This window comes from Callithrix jacchus, chromosome 4 (genome assembly GCF_049354715.1).
Source record: "Callithrix jacchus isolate 240 chromosome 4, calJac240_pri, whole genome shotgun sequence".
Taxonomy (NCBI): Eukaryota; Metazoa; Chordata; class Mammalia; order Primates; family Cebidae; genus Callithrix; species Callithrix jacchus.
Window position 1 is genome coordinate 8254478 of NC_133505.1, and position 19901 is coordinate 8274378.

Here is a 19901-nt window from a genome sequence, read left to right on the forward strand (position 1 = left end):
AAATACTTGGCAGTTTGTACAACACTTTTTCAGAGTAGATTATCTTATTAGGTCAACATAACCCTCTGAGAGCAGAGTTTCTCATCCATAGTGGCAATGTGTCTCCTAGGGGTCATCAGGAAATGTATGAAAAGGAGTGGGTTTCTGGTTGTGAGAATGCCTGGAGAGAGATAATTGCAAGCAGTGAATTAAACATCCTCCAATAACTAGACATTTCTTCCAAAAACATTTCACTTGGTCGCAAGTCCTGTTTGCACCCAAATGCCAACAGGACTTTCCCTGAGAACCACTGAGTCAGAAAGAAAGCACATCTGATCCCTTCTGTAGCCCAACAAAGTACTGGCATTTAAAGGTGTCCTTGTTTCAAGATTCCAAATTAAGCAGCCAGTTAATACTGAGGAAATTTAACAATTTCCCACAAATTGTGATTATCAATTAATATTCCTAAACTTACTACTAATTAGTTTTCCTTATTGCATAGAGTGTGTCCCTAAAATCATGTCCCTAAAATGTTTATTGTGGTTTTCTTGTCTTCAATGATAATGAGATAACAATGTAAGATGGCTAATCACTGAAAGTACTGTTTAAAAAAAAATCTTTCTTTTGCAAACTGTTGCTAACTGATAAAAAAAATTCTTCCTTAAAATTATGCTGAACTTTGTTTTACTAAGAATATTATAGAAATGCTTGAGCTGATGTTATTTAAGCATCAGATACTGATGTCATAATTCAAGTGAATGAGTAATGATATTCTAGGAAGAAATAAACCAGTGAAAAGCCTGCTAGTGTAGGCAAATGTACACAAAATAATGAGTCTCAGAAGAGAGTTACTGAAATGTGCCTATTGCTTTTTGCATGATACTTCAGTAAAAGTGGAGTGAGGTTTCAGCCAGGCTTCCGAGGTGAGGCACCAGTGGCAGTAAGCCCAAAGCATAGATGTGTTGTTATCACCACACCATCACTAGGGAAAGTTATCCCAAAAAAGGATCCTCACATCACACGGGCGCCTTGCTTGGGATGAGGGGCAGGGGGGATAACTGATTTGAGTACTGCTTTCCTCTTTGTCCATTGCACTCCACTACGTTGGCCTCTCCACTGACCTCTCTCCATCAATATCACAGGTGTTAAAAAGGCTTAAGTTGACAGACTTGTGCAGCTGAGTTAGGAAGGTTTGGGATAATCTGGTTTTTTTTCTTGTTTCCTTCTTGTTTTGTATTTTGCTTCATCATTTAGTAATTTTCCTGAGTTTTATACTAGAAAATAATACATCCTCAGGAAACCAAATGCCTTATATCTTGAAATTAAAAATAGATGGCCACACATCCCCAGGATCCCATATAAATGCTGGGACATTTACATGTGAGACACAGAATGTGAAATGACTAAATTGGGAAGAATGTAAAATCCTTTTTCAGATTACATGTGCTTTTTCCAGTCTTCCTTAAATGATGTTTTATTAAAAACTCATTATCATAGCCTCCAAATTACCATTTCTATCACTAACTCAAGAGTCATAGCAAAAAAAAAAAAAAAAAAAACTTATATTCTTAAATAAAAGCTGTGAATTCATTAAAATAGATCTAATTTCAAGTAATGTCAAATTTGGGTGTCAATAATAATATTCTAGGGTATGTTTATTTGCATGTTTGTTCCTCTCCGAAGCAAAAACTGATTTTTCTACCAGTAGGTGATAACTATATGAAAAAGGAAATACACCTGAACTTTGGGCCATTTAGACACCTAGACACCTAGTACCGATAGTACCATGTGCAAAACTTTTCACTGATTGATTTTATGTGAAATGTGCTAGAACATAAAGCTTCTGTAAATCCATTAAAATCCCCACCTCCACTGTTCCTTCGTCTTCATTCACCTTATGCCTCTATTAGAAAAGAAAGAAATAAGATATTTATATTTTTGAAATGTGTACATTTTGCTTTTAAAAAAAAAAAGTTGACTTTATTTTTTAGCATTTTTAGAGAAAGATACAGAGATTTCCCACATACCTACTACCCCCACAATGTATACAGCTCTTCTGCTATCCACATCCCCACCAAAGAGGTACATTTGTTACCATTGCTGAACCTCTGCTGACAAATCATTATCACCTGGGGTCCATAGCTTACATTGGGGTTCACACTTGGTGTCATAGATTCCATAAATTTTCACAAATGTATGACACATACCCACCACTATGGTATTATACAGAGCATTTTCACTGTCCTGAAAACCCATTATGCTTGCCACTTTTGATGCTGAATTTTGATAAGAACATACCTGTTGCTATTAAATAAAGATATTATTAGGTATGACCTTTAGTGAGATACTTGTTAATCCAATAATAGACCGAAGGACCACATTAGGTGATGTGTTATTTCATTTTGTTTATCTATGGCTATTTTACACATGCTAATACATTTATCACTCTCATTGTCTATGTTCAAATTTATGGGAGATGGCGAACCAATAGGGACAAACATACTGTGTTTGTTACGTATCATAGTTATTGCTAAGAAGTATGTCCCCATTTGGGGACAGTAGTAGCATCTGAGGGTGCATTCTTAATACCAAAAAAAAAGAGTCATTTTCATTATTTTTGTCTAATCATATAGGTCCAGGTATCATTAACTGTTTCTCAAAGAGAGTTTCACAGGACGCAGTCTCCATGGTATGTTCCCTTTAAAGAGGATTTCGTGGTCAAATGCATTTGAGAAATGATGCATACTGTAGTTCCTTTTGGAGATTTACAAAGTATGTCAGCCATTTAAACATTTTCTGAAGTTCTACACCAAATAATTGATCTAATTTCATGTAATCCAGCACTTTCCAAGCTTCTTTACTCATGTAACACTTTAGGGATTTAAAATAAACATAATATAGACTGGCTGGATTGAAATTGTCCAGGGAATTGTTTGGAAATGCAGGTTCTATTAAAACAAAACAGCATAACAAGATAACACATTAGTTATAATTAATATAAATGGTAATTACTATTAGTAATACTACTAATAGTCATTAATATTTAAAACAAACAATATGTGGGTAATTTATTATTTCATAGTTTATTTTCACCTGTATTTTATTTTAGTATTATATTTGATATTTTAAAATAGGCTGAACCAGCATGTTCCACACCTAATGGAGATTCTTCAGATGTCCCACCAATTTTCTTATTAATAATTGGAATAAACTTGCTATAGTATACATCCCAAAAGTACGATGAAACAACTCAAAAGCAATAACCACAAAATCGACTTACGCTAGAATGTATTGACAGATACAGAAAATCCATCAATAGTGCTGTGATTGTCCACCCATGGACACCTAAAATGTGTTTTCTACATGAAAGAAGCTTTTGAACTAAGTAAATGTATGAAACAATTGTAGGACTTAGAAGATTTCACATTCCAATGTTATATTTTTAAAATATAACCTAAAGGTGATGATACAAGTTTCTTCACGTATAAGCAAACTTGAATTTAGGTACACAGTAATTACAATAGCATTGTAAATTAATGGGAAATATGAAATTTGGAAAAATTTTGGTCTGGATTTGAGCCTTAGATTCTTTTGCATTTAGTAACTGCAGGTAAATTGGGAAAATTACCCTAACTGTACATTTCTTAATTTCATCATCTGTAATGAGAATGATGCTACATTCCTTGAATGATTCATTAGCGAATTAAGTGATATGGTATGAAACGCACCTAGCCCCAAATCTAGCATTTAATTATATATTAAAATTAATACATTTATAACAACTTCCTATTAAACAATTCATCACAAAACCTGGTTTTATGTCTTCTGTTAATCATATGTACATAAATATATGTAACCTAAAATATAGGCAATGCACACAGTGGAAGAGTGATCAATATATTTCCACCTCTTAAATAATGCCTTCTATTCCAAAATGTAACTATTCACTTTTAACCCCAAAAGAGATTTTCTGTGGGTTAATATATTTAGAGTCTGCATCCTAATTATCTGGTATGATATTAACAACACTAATTCTAATAAGCAAGTAACTAAATATTAATGTATGATCATCTACAATGTTTATAACAAAGCACTTGTCTGTACTTACGCAAAGAATTTTAAAGTACACAATTTATTATTTTGTTGGGTTTCTTTCCTTACACACTTCCTCCTTCCCAATTCATGAACATATTTCAACCACTATTAATGGATTTAGAGTCTAGCAAAGACCATCAAGCCTCCGCCATAGGATAGCACCTACATAAACATGACCCATTTCTCAAACATTACACCACTGGGAAATGAGTAATATAACTATGAACACTTCAGAACAGTATCAGATAAAGAGATAACTTTTTAAATGTGTTGGTTGACTTTAGATATGATTTTACTGGTGTTTAAAATAATCAATGTATTAAAGAAATGTTGGAATTACAAGGTAAATAAAAGTCATCTATAAGCTGCAGCACCAATCAATTAGCTAGTGCAGGGACCATTGAGCACCACTGGTTTGAAGTGCACAGGTCCACTTACATGTGGATTTTCTTCCGCCTCTGCCACTATTGAGACAGCAAGACCAAGCCCTCCTCTGTCTCCTCCTCCTCAGCCTACTCAACATGAAGATGACAAGGGTAAAGGCCTTTATGATGATCCACTTCTACTTAATTAATAACTATCTCTTTTTTTGTTGTCTCTAGCCTACTTTATTATAAGAATACAGTAAATGATACATATAACATACCAAATATGTGTTCATCAACTGTTGATGTTATTGGTAGGGCATCCAGTCAAGAGTGGGCTATTAGTAGTAGAGTTTTGGCGGTGTCAAAAGTTACACATAGATTTCTGACTGCACAGGGGATTAGTGCCCCTAGCCCCCATGTTGTTCAAGAGTTAACTGCAAAATTTTCATCAATTTTGTGTGTGTGTGTGTGTGTGTGTGTGCGCGTGCACACAAGGTGAAAATGTGTCATAGCAATTTATTTATAATTTCTATATAACACATTTTTATGCATGTTTCCATTGTCCTCTAGAAATAGTGTTCCATTTCCACTTGTTGATCTAACAGTTTTACTTTTTGGACAAAATTCTTGCCAAACCTGGATATTTTCGAAATTTTTTGCCTATTTAAGAAACAAAACAAAACGTAAAACAGTACCTCATTGTTGGCTTAGTTGGCTTTACTTTGACTACTAGTAATGCTGAAAACATTTTGATACAATCATTACCATTTTTTATTTTATGACATATTAAAATCACCTGAGATCCTGCAAATCCTGCAAACTTTCTGCTCAGTGGGCCTTGGTCTCAGAGACTCTGGCTTTATTGGTTTGAGATGGAGTCTGGGTACCATATTTTAATATTTATCTTATCCAGTGATTCTAAGGTGTAGCCAAAGCCAGATCCACTGCTCTAGAAGGAAGATACACAAACCCCTGGTATTGAGGCTTCTGGAATTGCATTGGTTTCTGCCATTTCTGAAGTTTCCTTGTTCCAAATTGATTGTGTTTGTATAAAACTTATGATTCTTGTGATTGTATAAAAAATATAGGAGACAATTTCAGGTAGATGTTTTTCTTTAATTGACTTACTGGAAAGGCACTGGAGTATATTATGGAGTCCAAGAAATCATTTAACAAGCAAGCTTCAGGTGATTTTAATATGCAGTCACATTTAAACTGCTCTAAAGGGCTTCATTTAATGTAATTATGGGGCAAACAACTCCTCTATCAGTGGGTTTCTCTCAGTTCAATACGCAGAAGAATCCCAAGGACAGAGAAGTGGAATGTTTCAGAGTGACTAAGATGTATACCACTGGCTGCATGACCAGGGCCTTAAGGAGGTGCATGGACTGTAACATGGATGCAGGGTAAGGGGACAAATTGTTCTGTTTAACTGGGATTGAAGAGTTTCCTAAAAGAGTGGTAACACTGGGACAGTCCCAGGCAAACCAGGACAATTGGTCACCTTTTCAAGGAGACACCGCCTTTGAGTCAGGATACGAAAGAGTTCTCAAGGATAGTCAAGAAGCCCAGTAGCACATCTTCATGTTATGTAATCTTCATGTTTGCAGAGCTCATACCATTTGAAGTATTTTGTGACTGGTTTTTGAAGGGAAGAGCATGTAGAAAGGGATATGGGTGTGGCCATCTATTCTGCAGTACAGTAAAAGTTTAGTGCACCCTCATCATATTTAATACAGTATATTTCAAAGAATAGGACAAAAAGGTAAATTTGGTAACTTAGATTGTGGAAATTATTTTATGAGTTAGTATACCAAGCAGCAAAGTCTTAAATGTATACAGTGAAAGAAATAACATTCACTTTATAAATCCTGTATTCATACTCTAAGACACTTTAAATCAAGTTCATAACCAAAACTAAAAATCACAAAGGCAGAAATGCAAAATGTGTCAAACATGTTATCTCTCACAGCCAAATGTCACCCTTTTCCACATTTTAAAATGAAAACATTATAAAAAGTAGGGCATTTTCGCTTAAAAGTGGCATATGATTTCCAGTGTCTGCTTGCAAGTCAGACTTGGCCAAATGTCTTCTTATTTGAATCATAATTATTTTTAACTTAGCAGAGTAAGGCACAGTTTAGTGATGTGACAGTGATAAGAGGTGAGGTACAAACACTTATACAGGTGTTTTTTATTTTTCCTGAGTATAATAACATATCAGGAAAAAGAAGATCACAGCAACCTCTTAAATTATATACTCTATGGAAAATGTCAATCATCATTCAATACATTGGGCATTCTAGAAATATACAGCACAGCTTCTAGGAGAAGCAGGAAGATCATGGGGTTCCCAGGACTTCCAGACCAAAATAAACAATGCTGGTGGTACAAGGCATTTGGGAACACAAAATACAATTTGTTATATACAAGAACGCTGGGTAAGTTGAAAATTTCCCTTCAGCAATGCAAAAGAGAAGCCTACAGTACATTTCACACTGGAAGTTTAACACGGACTCAAGATACATCCTGCAAAAGAAAACCAGTGTCCTTGGAGGGTAGATGGAAGAACTAATCAATAGGCTACTGGACCGACCCAACAAGGAATGCCATCCCACTGACAGGAACCACAGCTACAAAACTCCCAGTTGAAACATGTGCACATAACTGCCTGTGATGCACATTTCAAGAAACGCACACTAAGAAATAATCTTGCTGCGTAAGTGTGGAAGCAGCCAGGTCTCCCAATTTTTCAGTGCCCCCCAAAAGAGATTATAATCATGTGGGCAATAAATGTCAAAATCTCAAAGAAACGCAAAGATATAAAGGGCAGTGTTCATCCCAAGGGACACAGTGACTCTTCGGAGGCATCGTCTTCTGGCTTACCTACATTCTAAGTCTGTGATTCCTCAACTAAGCCGTGGAAATGGTTAATATTCCTTAAAATACTGACATGATCAATTAACATGGTAGGCCAGATAACAAAAACAGAAACTGTGATCAAACTTTGCTTGTTCTCTAGACTGAAACTAATTCAGTCAATGTGGAAAAGAAAGAGAATAATTCAGATTAAGTATACATTTTAATTACCTAAAAAACGCTTTTCTGGTCTAATCTTACCTGAAATGAGAATTCACCCTAAATGGACCTGTCTTTCAGCGGCAGGAGCCAGCTGCTAGGACGGTGCTCTCACAGAAAACGGGAAATTATGAGGCATTTTTCCGTATTTCTTGGTCTCCATTTGCCTGAGATGTTTTTGTTTTGAGAGTGGTCCAGCGTTCACCAAATCCTTTCAATGTTTTGCTACTATTTTCCCACTGCAGGACATGAGGCATCCGGCAGAGGCACATCTGAATTCCTAGGTTAAGGAGCTCCTCTCCTCCTTCCTCCCGTCCCTTTCATTTCTAACCGTATTCTAAGCCTCATTCCTAGGAAAGCTCACCGTAGGAAGTCTGCTCTATACCACACCAAAAACAGCCGCAACAGGGGCAAATTCAGGTTTCCTTGCCTAAAAACATCCGTTCTCTAACCGAGGAGCAAGGGTTTCTGACCACCTGAGGGTCCTATCAAATGGAAGAAAGGGTCCAACCGTCTTCTCGACAGTTTTGCAGACACCATGTTGCTGAATGCAAGTTTTTGTTTCCCTGGTTCTTTGGTACCCAGACAGACAAGGACAAGTGTTTGGCACATGCACTGGTCAACAGGGTGACCATATCTGCAAGGTCAGTCCCTCTAGTCCTCTGTTTCATAGCTCTGGCAGCTCAGATTTGTGTCCCTGTATTAGTCTATTTTCACACTATTATAAAGACATACCTGAGAGTGGGTAATTTATCAAGAAAAGTTTAATTGACTCAGTTCTGCATGGCTGGGAAGGCCTCAGAAAACAAAACTATGACAAAAGGGGAAGGAGAAGCAAGTAACTTCTTCACAAGGCAGCAGGAGAGAAAGAGCGCAAAGGGGGAAGAGCCCCTTATAAAACCATCAGAAGCCACTCACTGTCACAGGAACAGCATGGGGAAACTATCCCCGAGATCCAGCCACCTCTCACCAGGTCCCTCCCTCAACAACTGGGAATTACAATTCGAGATGAGATTTGAGTGGGAACACAAAGCCAAACCATTATCAGTCTCCTCAGCTTCTACGCCCATTTTTTATATCCCAAAAGACAGAAGCCTATAGATCCATAGGTGATGCTTTTAGAATTGAAAAAGCAAACAAACTTACTTTTTCTCTCACATTTATCATTAGGTCAAAAACAAAAGAATTGTTTGAAATCTTGGCACTCTTGCTCAGAATAGCCTTAACTATCTAGCATGGACAACCCAAAGGCCCCATTCCAAATCCCCATAGACTAAGACCTGAAAACTAGTAAGGAGGAAGATGAGTACACATGAGCTCATTCTCCATTTGTTTACAGACTCGTTCTACATCAGTTACAGACTAATGTCTGTGGTTTCTCTCTGGTCTTTTTTTCTTTTTGAGATGGAGGTTTGCTCTTGTTGCCCAGGCTGGAGAGCAATGGTGCAATCTCGGGTCACTGCAACCTCTGCCTCCCGGGTTCAAGCGATTCTCCTGCCTCAGCATCCCGAGTAGCTGGGATTACAGGCATGTGCTACCATGCCCAGCCAATTTTGTATTTTTAGTAGAGACAGGGTTTTTCCATGTTGGTCAGGCTGGTCTCAAACTCCCGACTTCAGGTGATTGGCCTCCCAAAGTGGTAGGATTGCAGGCATTAGCTACCATGCCCGGCCATTATTTTTAAAATGGGTAAAATAGTGTGGGATCATCTCAGAGCACTTTTCTTTTTTCCTTTCTCTTTTTTTTTTTTTTTTTTTGAGGCAGAGTCTCACTCCCAGCTGGAGTGCAGTGGCGCAGTATCGGCTCGCTGCAACCACTTGCAGTTCTCTTGCCTCAGCCTCCCAAGTAGCTGATATTACAGGCACATACAACCATGCCCGGATAATTGTTTTGTATTTTTAGTGTAGACGGTGTTTCACCATGTGGCCAGGCTGGTCTCCAACTCCTGACCTCAGGTGATCCACCCGTCTCAGCTTCCCAAAGTGCTGGGATTACAGGAATGAGCTTCAGAACACTTTTCTAAAGCCAAAAAGTGAACCCTGGAGTTACAAGGCACCATGGAGCTTCTCGGTGTGTCTCTGAGCACACACACTTGGCTAAGCTGTACTGCCAGGGGCCAGGATGGGCCCAGCCTCCACTAAGTGACCCTGCTCACAGCAGGACGGCTAAGTCCCAGGTGATCTTCAGCAGGAACTCAAATCAAAGACTTCAGTCCAAGAACCTTAAGGTGAAACCCTTAAAGCCCTCCAGTGCATGCCCAAACCGAACTTTAAAACAAACGCCAAGAAAACAGAAGGCAGCTTTGAGAAATGAAAGAAGGGAAAACTACCTGAGGCAATGAACTTGCTGTCATTCATCAGGAATAAATTAGAGGTAGACACCAGGGCCTGGGACAGAGGACTCCCCTTCACTGCAGACACTGTCTTCAGAGGACGGGTCCTTTAAATTAAGGAGTTAATTTACCAGGTGAAATTTTTTAAAACCTACTTACATCCTAGAGAAAGGAAATCGAAGCTGAATAATTGAATCCACCTGGTCATTAAAACACATCACACTTCTTAATTGACTACATTTTCATGGTCTATCTAAATATTTAGGAGTGCTATAAACCCACAGCCTCACAACATGGTAGAAAGCAGCCTTTTCATAAGGCTCCCTGAAATATCCTATTTAGGGGCTGAAATCCTGCTGGCAAAGTACCTGAAAACAGTTTCAAAGAGTGATATACCATCACCACAGAGACATGACCTGTGATAGTTAGGCTTACCCTAACAAGGCGTTCAGGAAAACACCTATTTCCAGAATCATGAAAGGAGCTGGGGCAAATTAGAGAAGAAGAAAACAATGCATGAGGAAAGGATTAGAAAGGAAATTATTATTTTAAGGAGTCCAGTGTCCATCTCCTAGGATCCCAGGTCGGCATGACCCACAGTGAGCCTCCCTTACTGACCCTGTCCTTTTCCTCAGTGCATGGGGACCAGACCTTTAGAGCCAGCGTGACCTCAAGAGGTGGCTATGTCTGTTCAGCCAAGCAGTGACTCACTGAGTCAGCAGAGGAAGGATTTAATTGCCATGGAACTCTGACCTAAGCCAGATGACTGGGAGAAACGAGGCAGGTGGACTAGTCCCAACCGCCCTCGTCTTACTCCAGGCAGATGATCTGCCCAAGTGGGAAAACGCAAACCTCCACACCAGTGGGGTTACCTGCATTTTTCATACATGATATTGGACAAGGTCCACCATATATTATAGTACACCTCACAGTCTTCCTGTCAGAAGTCAAAACTACACAATCAGGATCGGGTTCATTTGGGTTTGTTGTTGTTGTTGTTGTGTTTCGAACTCCTGACTTCGTGAGCCTTTAGTCTTGGCCTCCCAAAGTGCTGGGATTACAGGCGTGAGCCACCACGCTGGACCAGGGTCCCTTGTAACAAGGTTTTCAATACAGACTCTCACTAGAGTACTAATCGACTTACAATTCCTTTCTTGCAGGAGAACAACAGCCCGTAGATGCCAGGCTGAAACCCAACTTCAGTTGTCTGGTAGGGGTTTTTTGTTTTTAAATCCACAATTATTAAAGAATTTGAATGGGATTAAATCCACTGCAAATGCTGATTTTACCTGCACTTGCAGTGGATTTTACTGTCTATAATTTGTGCAGTAATATGAGAGTGACTATAAATTAGATTGAAAGCTTTCATTCCATTCTCAACCTGAAAACCCCACCTTCTTGTGTGCCCTCAAAGTTGTATTTGTTTGTTTTATTGTTTTTAGAGAAGTTCTCACTTCATGCATTTAATTATCAATGCCAGGGGATGCCAGTGTCATCTGGAATAAGAGTCATTGTCTGGCTCTCAGAATACTTTCAGAATGACAGATTCTACAAGTCTGTAAACCACTAGTGTACACCTGATGAAAACATACCAGCTTCAGCACACCGAAGCTCTGATTTCCTGTACAAAACATATTGAAACAGAGCCCTCTGTCACCACCTGCTATTGCGGGAACAAATCTTGAACCTGTGTATCTCCATGGGGACTCTTTGTTGTGCTGAACTCTATAAGAAAATTCAAAAAATTCACCACCTCCTTTTCAAGGTGTGAATATGTCCGATCATTATCCATTAGGTATTGTGCACTAGCAGGGCACCTTGTGACGACAGTGACAGAGAGCATTTTCATCACAATTCCAGACATAACTAGAGTCACCACCACCCCACCCCTACCCCCGAGGGAAAGAAAAGACTACGGGTGTCAAGATGTGCTGAAAAAGTTACTAGAATTCTGCCTTCCATCTATCACTGATCTACAGGCAGGAAACAACCTCTGTGGTGCTACAAATGAGCTTTGTAGAAAGGAAAATTTTACTCTTATACACAGAGAAGACCAAATCTTAAGTATCTTCCTTCTACAAATTTATATGCCCATGAAGTTATCAGAACCATACCTATTAGAATGAAATGAATAACTTGTCTCTTCAAAAAAAAAGTTAAAAATTAGCCAGGCATTGGCATTGCGCATGCCTATAGTCCCTCCCTGCCTCAGTGGGAGGCTGAGGAGGGAGGATCACTTGAGCCCAGGGGGTTGAGGCTGCAGTGAGCCGTGATGGTACGACAGCACTCCAGCCTGAGTGACAGGACAAGACCCTGTCTCAAAAATAAAGAAGGAGGTAAAATGTGACTAATATTAACCAATATAATTAAGACACTTAACATTACAATTATATATCCCACTTTGCAGTTTAGCCAACATAATTATGACTAATAACAATCAAATAAAAAATTTAGAGAGGATTCAACAAGGAAAAATGACCATCGGACACTCACATCCATTGAACACAATTGATTTTCTTTCTTTCTGTCTCATTCTGCAATATTTTCTGGTCTCAGTTCTTAATCAGCTACTTAAAAATGTGTCAATCTGTGAGCATTTTACCCTTTGAAAACATTTAACCTAATTAAATTCATGGAGATACACACACACACACACACACACACAAACTGATAGGTACTCAAAATGTAATCAACATTGACACATCAATGTCAAAAATTAAGCTTTTGATAGTCAACATATAGTATTATTAGCTTGATGCAAAAGTAATTTCAGTTTTGCCATTTAAAAGTAATGGTAAAACTGCAGTTACTTTTGCCCCAACATATACTAAGATAGAGTGTATTATTTTTACCTATACTTTAATGCACTAGAACGCTACTGGTCTCATTTGTCAATGACACTAATACAATTAACTGGAAGAGAAAATGACAGATATTATTTGTATTTATATAATATGTATGCTAGTGTGTACTTTTCCCATCTTCTCAACAAATTAACTTTAAATTGTTATTCTCATTTTAAAAATTATCTTCTTTAAAGTATTTGTTGCCATTTTCTCCATGGCTCACCTATAAGCTAATTGAAGGTTGATAGGGAGTGAGGAATCAAAGTCATACACAAAATAAGAAAGAGGGAGAAATAGCCATCAATATGAAAGACATTTAAAGCATATAAAAGTAGTTTGTTCAACTCTACACCAACAAAAACCCTTGAAAACATGGAAGAAATGTATAATTTTCGAAAAATTAAAATTTACTCTAGGAGTGATAAAATATCAGAGTTCCAATACAAAGAAATAGAGGACTTGCTCAAAGATCTAACTCTCTCCCCTTAGAAAAAGCACCAGATTTACATGGTTTCTTGTGGGAATATTTCCTTCTGTTTTATTTGTTTGACTGCTATAACAGAATACCATAGACTGAGTCGCTTATAAACAGCACAGAGTTATTTCCCATAGTTCTGGGGGCTGGGAAGCCCACGATCAGGGCAAAGACAGATTTGGTGTCTGGTGAGGGCCCACTTCCCGGCTCCTAGACAACAGTCTTTTCTCTGTGTCTTTACAGATAGTTAAGGGAGGAGAAGCTCACTCTTTGGAGTCTCCAAGGGCACTAATTCTATTCATAAGGGCTTTGCTCTCATAACCTAATTACTTAACCAAATGCCCCACCTCCTAATACCATTACATTGGGAATTAGTAATTCAACATAATAATTTTGCAAGGATATACACATTCAGGCTACAGCATTTACCCAGTTTTTATTGTAGTTGATTCTAATGCTACTTAATGTGGTTCAAGGTATGGAAGGGAAAAATGGCTTGTATAACATGGTTTTTAAAACCTAATAAAGATGACACAAGAATGGAATTTTTAGACCAGTCTTAATTGTGAACATTATGTCTTGAGTGAGCAAAGGTAATTATTTCAGAGACAAAGCAGACTTTAGAAAAATTTGATCCAGTTGGAAGGCAGGCCCTGAAAGAATGCCCAGAAGCTACAAAAATACCACCCCAAATTACAAAACTTGAGGACCATTAATTACTAATGGATTGAATCTTATGGGTCTGGGCACAATAGCAGGAATCCCAAGAACTGTTTTACAAAATACAGATTGCAGATGATTGGCTTAGAAATCACCTGAAATGCATGTTAAAAATGCAAATTCAGGGAACTCACCTGGACTTGCTGAATCACCATCACTCAATGTTGAGGCCAAAAAATCTGACATTTAGTAGGTACCTAATTGCTTCTTCTGACCAGTGAAATTTAAAAACAATTGTAGTGCCTAATAGTGGTTCTTGCCATGGTTCCTACCATGTACAATAACATTACTTGCAACGTTAACTTTCTCAAATGAGGCATTTGAATTATCAATTAACCAAGATATGTTATTTTTATTTGGCCAGAACGTGTTGGTCTATGAATCATTATGATTCTATCCTAGTATATTTTGGGATGGTTACTTTTTAATGAAAGGTTTATAAAAACTTAAAATACTATTTTAATATGCTTACTTCTTTTAGAAACCACCTTCAGTAGCCTTTTTCCTGTTGTATAATCTTTATTATAATATAATAGGAACTAACCATTGATTCATTCAGCAATGACAAATGTTTGTTTACATAGTGCTTGTTATGTAATTTACCTATACTAGTTACTGTTTGAAATAATGTAGTTTCATCATTCACCATATTCTATTTTTCTTTTTACAATTGCAATAATTTTGATAACAATTTCACCCTCTTAAATTATAACAAAATAATCCTTTAGTTGGTTTTAATATCTTGCCTTACATCAGTGTTAGCTACATTTAGTTATAGTTAATTAGCTAGACAGATGCAGGCAACAACCTCAAGGTCATTGTGTTTACATAAAGATTTTCTGGATTTGCTGTTGGGTAGATTATACTCCACTGGGTTGTAATATTATAAAAATGGCATTTTTACAGGCCAGTTTTTATAGGCAAAAATCAGACTTGCTCTGGACATAATTCCTTCTTTTTGCTCATGCCATTTCTTTCTTTTCCCATTTTTCATAAGAAAGTATAGTTGTTACTGTGGATACTTTCACTCATTCAAATCAGTCATTCAACGTTACCAAATATTCATTACTTTTGAGTGGTAGGGAAGAGGAGAGAATAAAATTAAGTTTCTGCCTTTACCTTATGTGACTTACACTGTTTTTAATTGTTTCATTCATATATTAGTGATTATGGTTATTGATACCATGAGTAAGAGCAGTAAATCTGTTCATATTGTTTAGAATATAATATTGCTAAGGCAGTTGGTGATGACTGTCTAACCTTTATCGTGATAACAGTAAATTGAGAATAATCAAGAGGTTTTTTCTCATTTCTTTCACTTTGGGTAAGAAATATAATTTCTGGATTTGATCTTATGAAGTATGGGTGATCTTTAGACGGTGGCTTTCATTGTTTTATCACTCACCAACTTCTGAAATCCCCACCCACCATTCCATGCAGGACCAATAAATCACAGCTGTCACCAAATCCAGCTGTTGGTTTATTTAGAACACAATGCAAATTTTAATGACATCTTTAAGAGAGCGTTTTTTTTTTTTTTAAATGAATGCCTGCTTCCAGTTTCCCTGTAGCTCTTAAAAGCATTACCCATTTTCAAACTCAAAGTTTTGTACAGTAAAACCTAATTTAAAAAAAAATAACATGTTTACCAAAATTAGAGAAAAATAACACATTTACAATCTAGACTGTCTTCCAGTTGTATTAGGCTGATTCTGATCATGGAGTTACTGATAGAACCTTGTCAATTTTGTCTACTCATTCTTCAAGCTCTAGATTAAGCCTCCTTCCTCAGTACCTCCAGCTGACATTCCCCTGCATAGTTTTACCCTTTGGCTATATTTAACACATTATTTAATTAATGTTTTATATTGCTTTCTCAGACTTAAGAATTATCAAAAGTGTATTACAAAAAATATTATATACCATAGTACATAGAGAGTAATACAAAGTACTGTATATAATCTACTAGATATATGAAATCCTTTCATGTAGCTACACATATTAATAATCATGATATCCATCAAAATACAAACAGTGGTCACATCTGAATTGTGTGGTTCAAGGTATGTGTGTGTTTTCTAATGTTCTATAATAAATATATTTCTCTTTTCGAAAGTAGTATGAAGTATTTTTTGTTGATGACTGACCAATATGACTTCAATTACATCTCACTTGTGGACAGGGTGTGCATAATATATGCATTTATAGCTTGGAAACATGTGGCAATGATAGAAACACATAGGACAGAGATAGTCTCAGTAAGAAGTCTGAGTTGCCTGGACTGAAGCATACCATGCCATTATTATCCATGTCCAAACAGGCCAAACAGCAACCTCCTCAGCACCTCACTGTGACATCTGCCATTTTAAGACATTAAACTGGTGGTTTTCACCTGGGAGAAGCACTGCCCACTCCTCTACTGGGAGTTTTGAAATGTTTTGGATCATGTGTTTGTACCGTCTAATCACGTGGTTAGGTATTTAGTGAGTGCTGGCCAGGGATGCTAAATTTCCTACCACTTTTAGCAAATGTATACAGAAAGAACTCTCTCCCTCAAAATGCCCTTGGTTCACTTTCGAGAAAGCTGGTTGGATTAGGCATTTTATTTCCTACTCATAAAATTAAAAAAACACATAAACGAAAAATCAAGGCTTTAGGATTTCATATCACACTGTGTGCCCCAAAGAGTGTGTGGCAAATTAAAGATGGCTTCAAGTTTTTTACACTCTTCTCATCAAGGGAAGTATTCCTCCTGGCAGCTTTGACTAGACAAGGCCCATTCCTGGGCCTAATCTTAAGAGAGTGGGTACTTCTGTCCTGATCTCTTGGAGTCCAGCCGGCAGGTAAAAAGTAAGGCTACTTTGAGAACACATGAGGAGCCCAAATCACACTGAGAGGCCGTGGAAAATGAGACACTATGTACACAAAGATGACCAAGCAATATGAAGGTGCCAAATATGTGAGTGAAGAAGCCATCACAGAAGCGGAGCCTCCAACCCCAGATGAACCCCTGCAGAACAGAGATCACAGTGACTCCTTCATAAATTCCTTACCTATCCAACATTATGGGCATAACGAAATGGCTGTTGTAAGCCACTAAACTGTGTCTTTTCTCTCTTTAGTCCAGCTCCTTTGCTTCCTAGAAATTCAAAGTGAAGAACTTGCTAGATTTTAATGTGTTTCTAGGGAACATGTGAAACATTTTCCTTCCAGCAAACAAACCTTAAATCTCCAAACAGGATGCTGGTAACTACATCAAGTATTGTTTTCGTTGTTAAAAGTGATCCTATTTTTGATGCAGTAAACATCTCTAATTATCCACCAGACTCTAGCTAAACTAAAATGGGCATTGATATGGTTTGAATGTTTGTTCCCATCCAGTCTCATGCTGAAATGTAACTTCCAACGTTGGAGATGGGGCCGGGGGGAAGATCCTTCATGAATGGCTTGGTGCCATCCCCTTGGTGATGAGTGAGTTTCGCTCAGTTAGTTCACATGAAATCTGTTTGATTAAAAGGGTCTGACGGGCTGAGTGTGGTGGCTATGCCTGTAATCCCAGCACTTTGGGAGGCTGAGGTGGGCAGATCACCTGAGGTCAGGAGTTCAAGACCAGCCTGGCCAAAATGGTGAAACCCCCGTCTCTACTAAAAGTACAAAAATTAGCCAGACATGGTGCAAGCACCTGCAATCCCAGCAACTCAGGAGGCTGAGGCAGGAGAATCACTTGAACCCAGGAAGCAGAGGTTGCAGTGAGCAGGGATCACGCCACTGCACTCCAGCCTGGGAGACTCCATCTCAAAAAAAATTAAATTAAAAATTTAAAAAATAAAAGTGACTGGGACTTACCCTTTCTTTCTCTCATGCTGCCACTCTCACTGTGTGACACGCCTGCTCCCCCGTTACCTTCCACCATGATTGTAAGCTTCCTGAGCCCCTCACCAGAAGCCAGTGCTATCACCATGCATCCTTTACTGTCTACAGAACCATGGGCGAAAATATAACTTTTTTCTTTATGAATTACTCAGTCTTAGGTATTTATAGCGAGGAAAAAAACAGACCAATACAAGACATCCAATAATCATCACGCTGATTGTGTCTCCATTATGACATTAATTTAATTTAATTTAATTTAATTATATGACTTAAAATTGTATGCATGTCTCCACGACCAAACTGAAAACTCCTGAAGGACAAGAATGGTGTCTGCTGCATTTGTTGTGTTCTGCTATAAAACACAGTGCTATGCATATGGTATGTGTTCCACAAACATTTGCGAATGTTTACAGTGTAGTCTACCATTCGAAATTAGTTCTTTCGGTTAAGCTCAGCATCACTTCCTTCCAGACTTCTGTTTTAAAGCCCTCATGCTCTTGGCATAATTTCATGTTTTCCAGAGATTCCTAATCCATGAAAGATTGATAATACGTCATCTAGTCATATGTCACTATTTTACACATAAGGAAAGACATAAGTGACTTGCTCAAATCATGCAGTTATTTAATGCATAATAAAGCCATTGGCAACTTAAAAATATTTCCTTTAATAACTAACAGGTGGGCCTAGTCAGCCAAGAGGTGTTGGAACGCCTGTGCCTGGAAGGCCTAACATGTATGAAGCAGGCAATAAAAATGATGGCTGCAGAGATTGAAGAGAAACTTCACTTATGTCCTAATCTGTCTCGAGCATGAGCTAATGTGGACCACAATCACTCACAGAATATGAAGAAAAATACGCCAGAAGATATAAATGTGAAAAGGGGCTAGATGACTATGAGAGGCAATAAAGATTTCTTTTTCTAATTAGTTTTATAGAGTAAATCATAAAACCAGATATCTCTGCTCTGAGACTCTTCATTAACAGCTGTTTATTGTACTAAGAATTATTACAGGATAATGTATGCAAGATGCTAGCTTGATAATTGTGCTTCCACTTCTTAAATAAACTCAACTGTCAAAAATTGGGAGCAAATGAGGACAGGAAAGGCTGTCACTAGATGTAAGAGAGCAAACCCTATCATACATTTCCATTATATACATGTATTTTTTTGTAGTAAAAACAGATTAGGAATGTTTAAAATACTAAGAAGTGAAAGTGCAGGGTTAGATGGTGTCTGTGTTTCTTGAAAATTACAAAAATATTCAAACTAGGTTTTAACCACAAATTATACTCTGAAATATCTGTGCCATCATAATCACAGGATAGGGTAAGAGCATACTTCTCTCCATGCAGAAGTCAAAATGGACTTGAAGAGTTGTTCTTAAAAACATTGCATAATAGGGCTTTAGCACAATGAGGGATAGTCCGACTTTAAAATCCCACTGTATTAATCTGCACCACTGCACATAACAAAAAGGCAAAAGGAATTGTTTGTCTCTTTATGGAGCCTTGGGTAAAGGAGACTCTTCATGACTTTATTATTTTATTTTATTTTAAGTTACGGGACACGTGCAGGATGAGCAAGTTTGCTACGTAGATAAATGTGTGCCATGGTGGTTTGCTGTACCTGTCAACCCATCTCCTCGGTATTAAGCCCAACATCTTCATGACGTTAATTAATGTATAGGACCCAGCCTTTGGAGATGCCACTGTGCAGAATAAACGTCAATGACTCTGCTCATAGATTCCTGGTAGGAATCATCATTTATTGAGCACCTATTATGTTCCAGGCACTGCAAAACACAGGCATTCTCCCTAATCCTACCACAATCCCACTAGCAGGTATTGCTTCTACTTTTAAACATAAAGAGGGAAGTGAGGCCAAGATGGCCAACTAGAAACAGTGGCAATCAGAGGCTCCCACTGAAAAAAACCATAATTAGTGTGTGAATCCTTCACTGGCAACCAAAGTATTAATGTTTTCTCATCAGAACTGACTAGGTGGCTGATGTAATCCACGGAGAGGAAGGAAGAGCAGTGTGGTGCGGCAGCCCACCTCAGAGCCACGCAAGGCAGGGGAGCCTCCACTCCACAGCCAAGGGAGGCAGTGAGTGAGTGTGCTTTTTCCATGG

The 19901-nt window shown here is 38.0% G+C and overlaps 1 long non-coding RNA gene across 3 annotated transcripts in view; it reads left to right on the plus strand.

Annotated features, from left to right (window-relative positions):
- Nucleotides 1–19901, plus strand: part of LOC118152741 (uncharacterized) — a 239166-nt gene that overhangs the window by 156390 nt on the left and 62875 nt on the right. For all 3 annotated transcript variants that reach the window (XR_013534724.1, XR_008480434.2, XR_004741526.3), the window contains one exon: nt 11013–11062. This is a non-coding gene — a long non-coding RNA (uncharacterized LOC118152741). The remainder of the gene's footprint in view (nt 1–11012; nt 11063–19901) is intronic.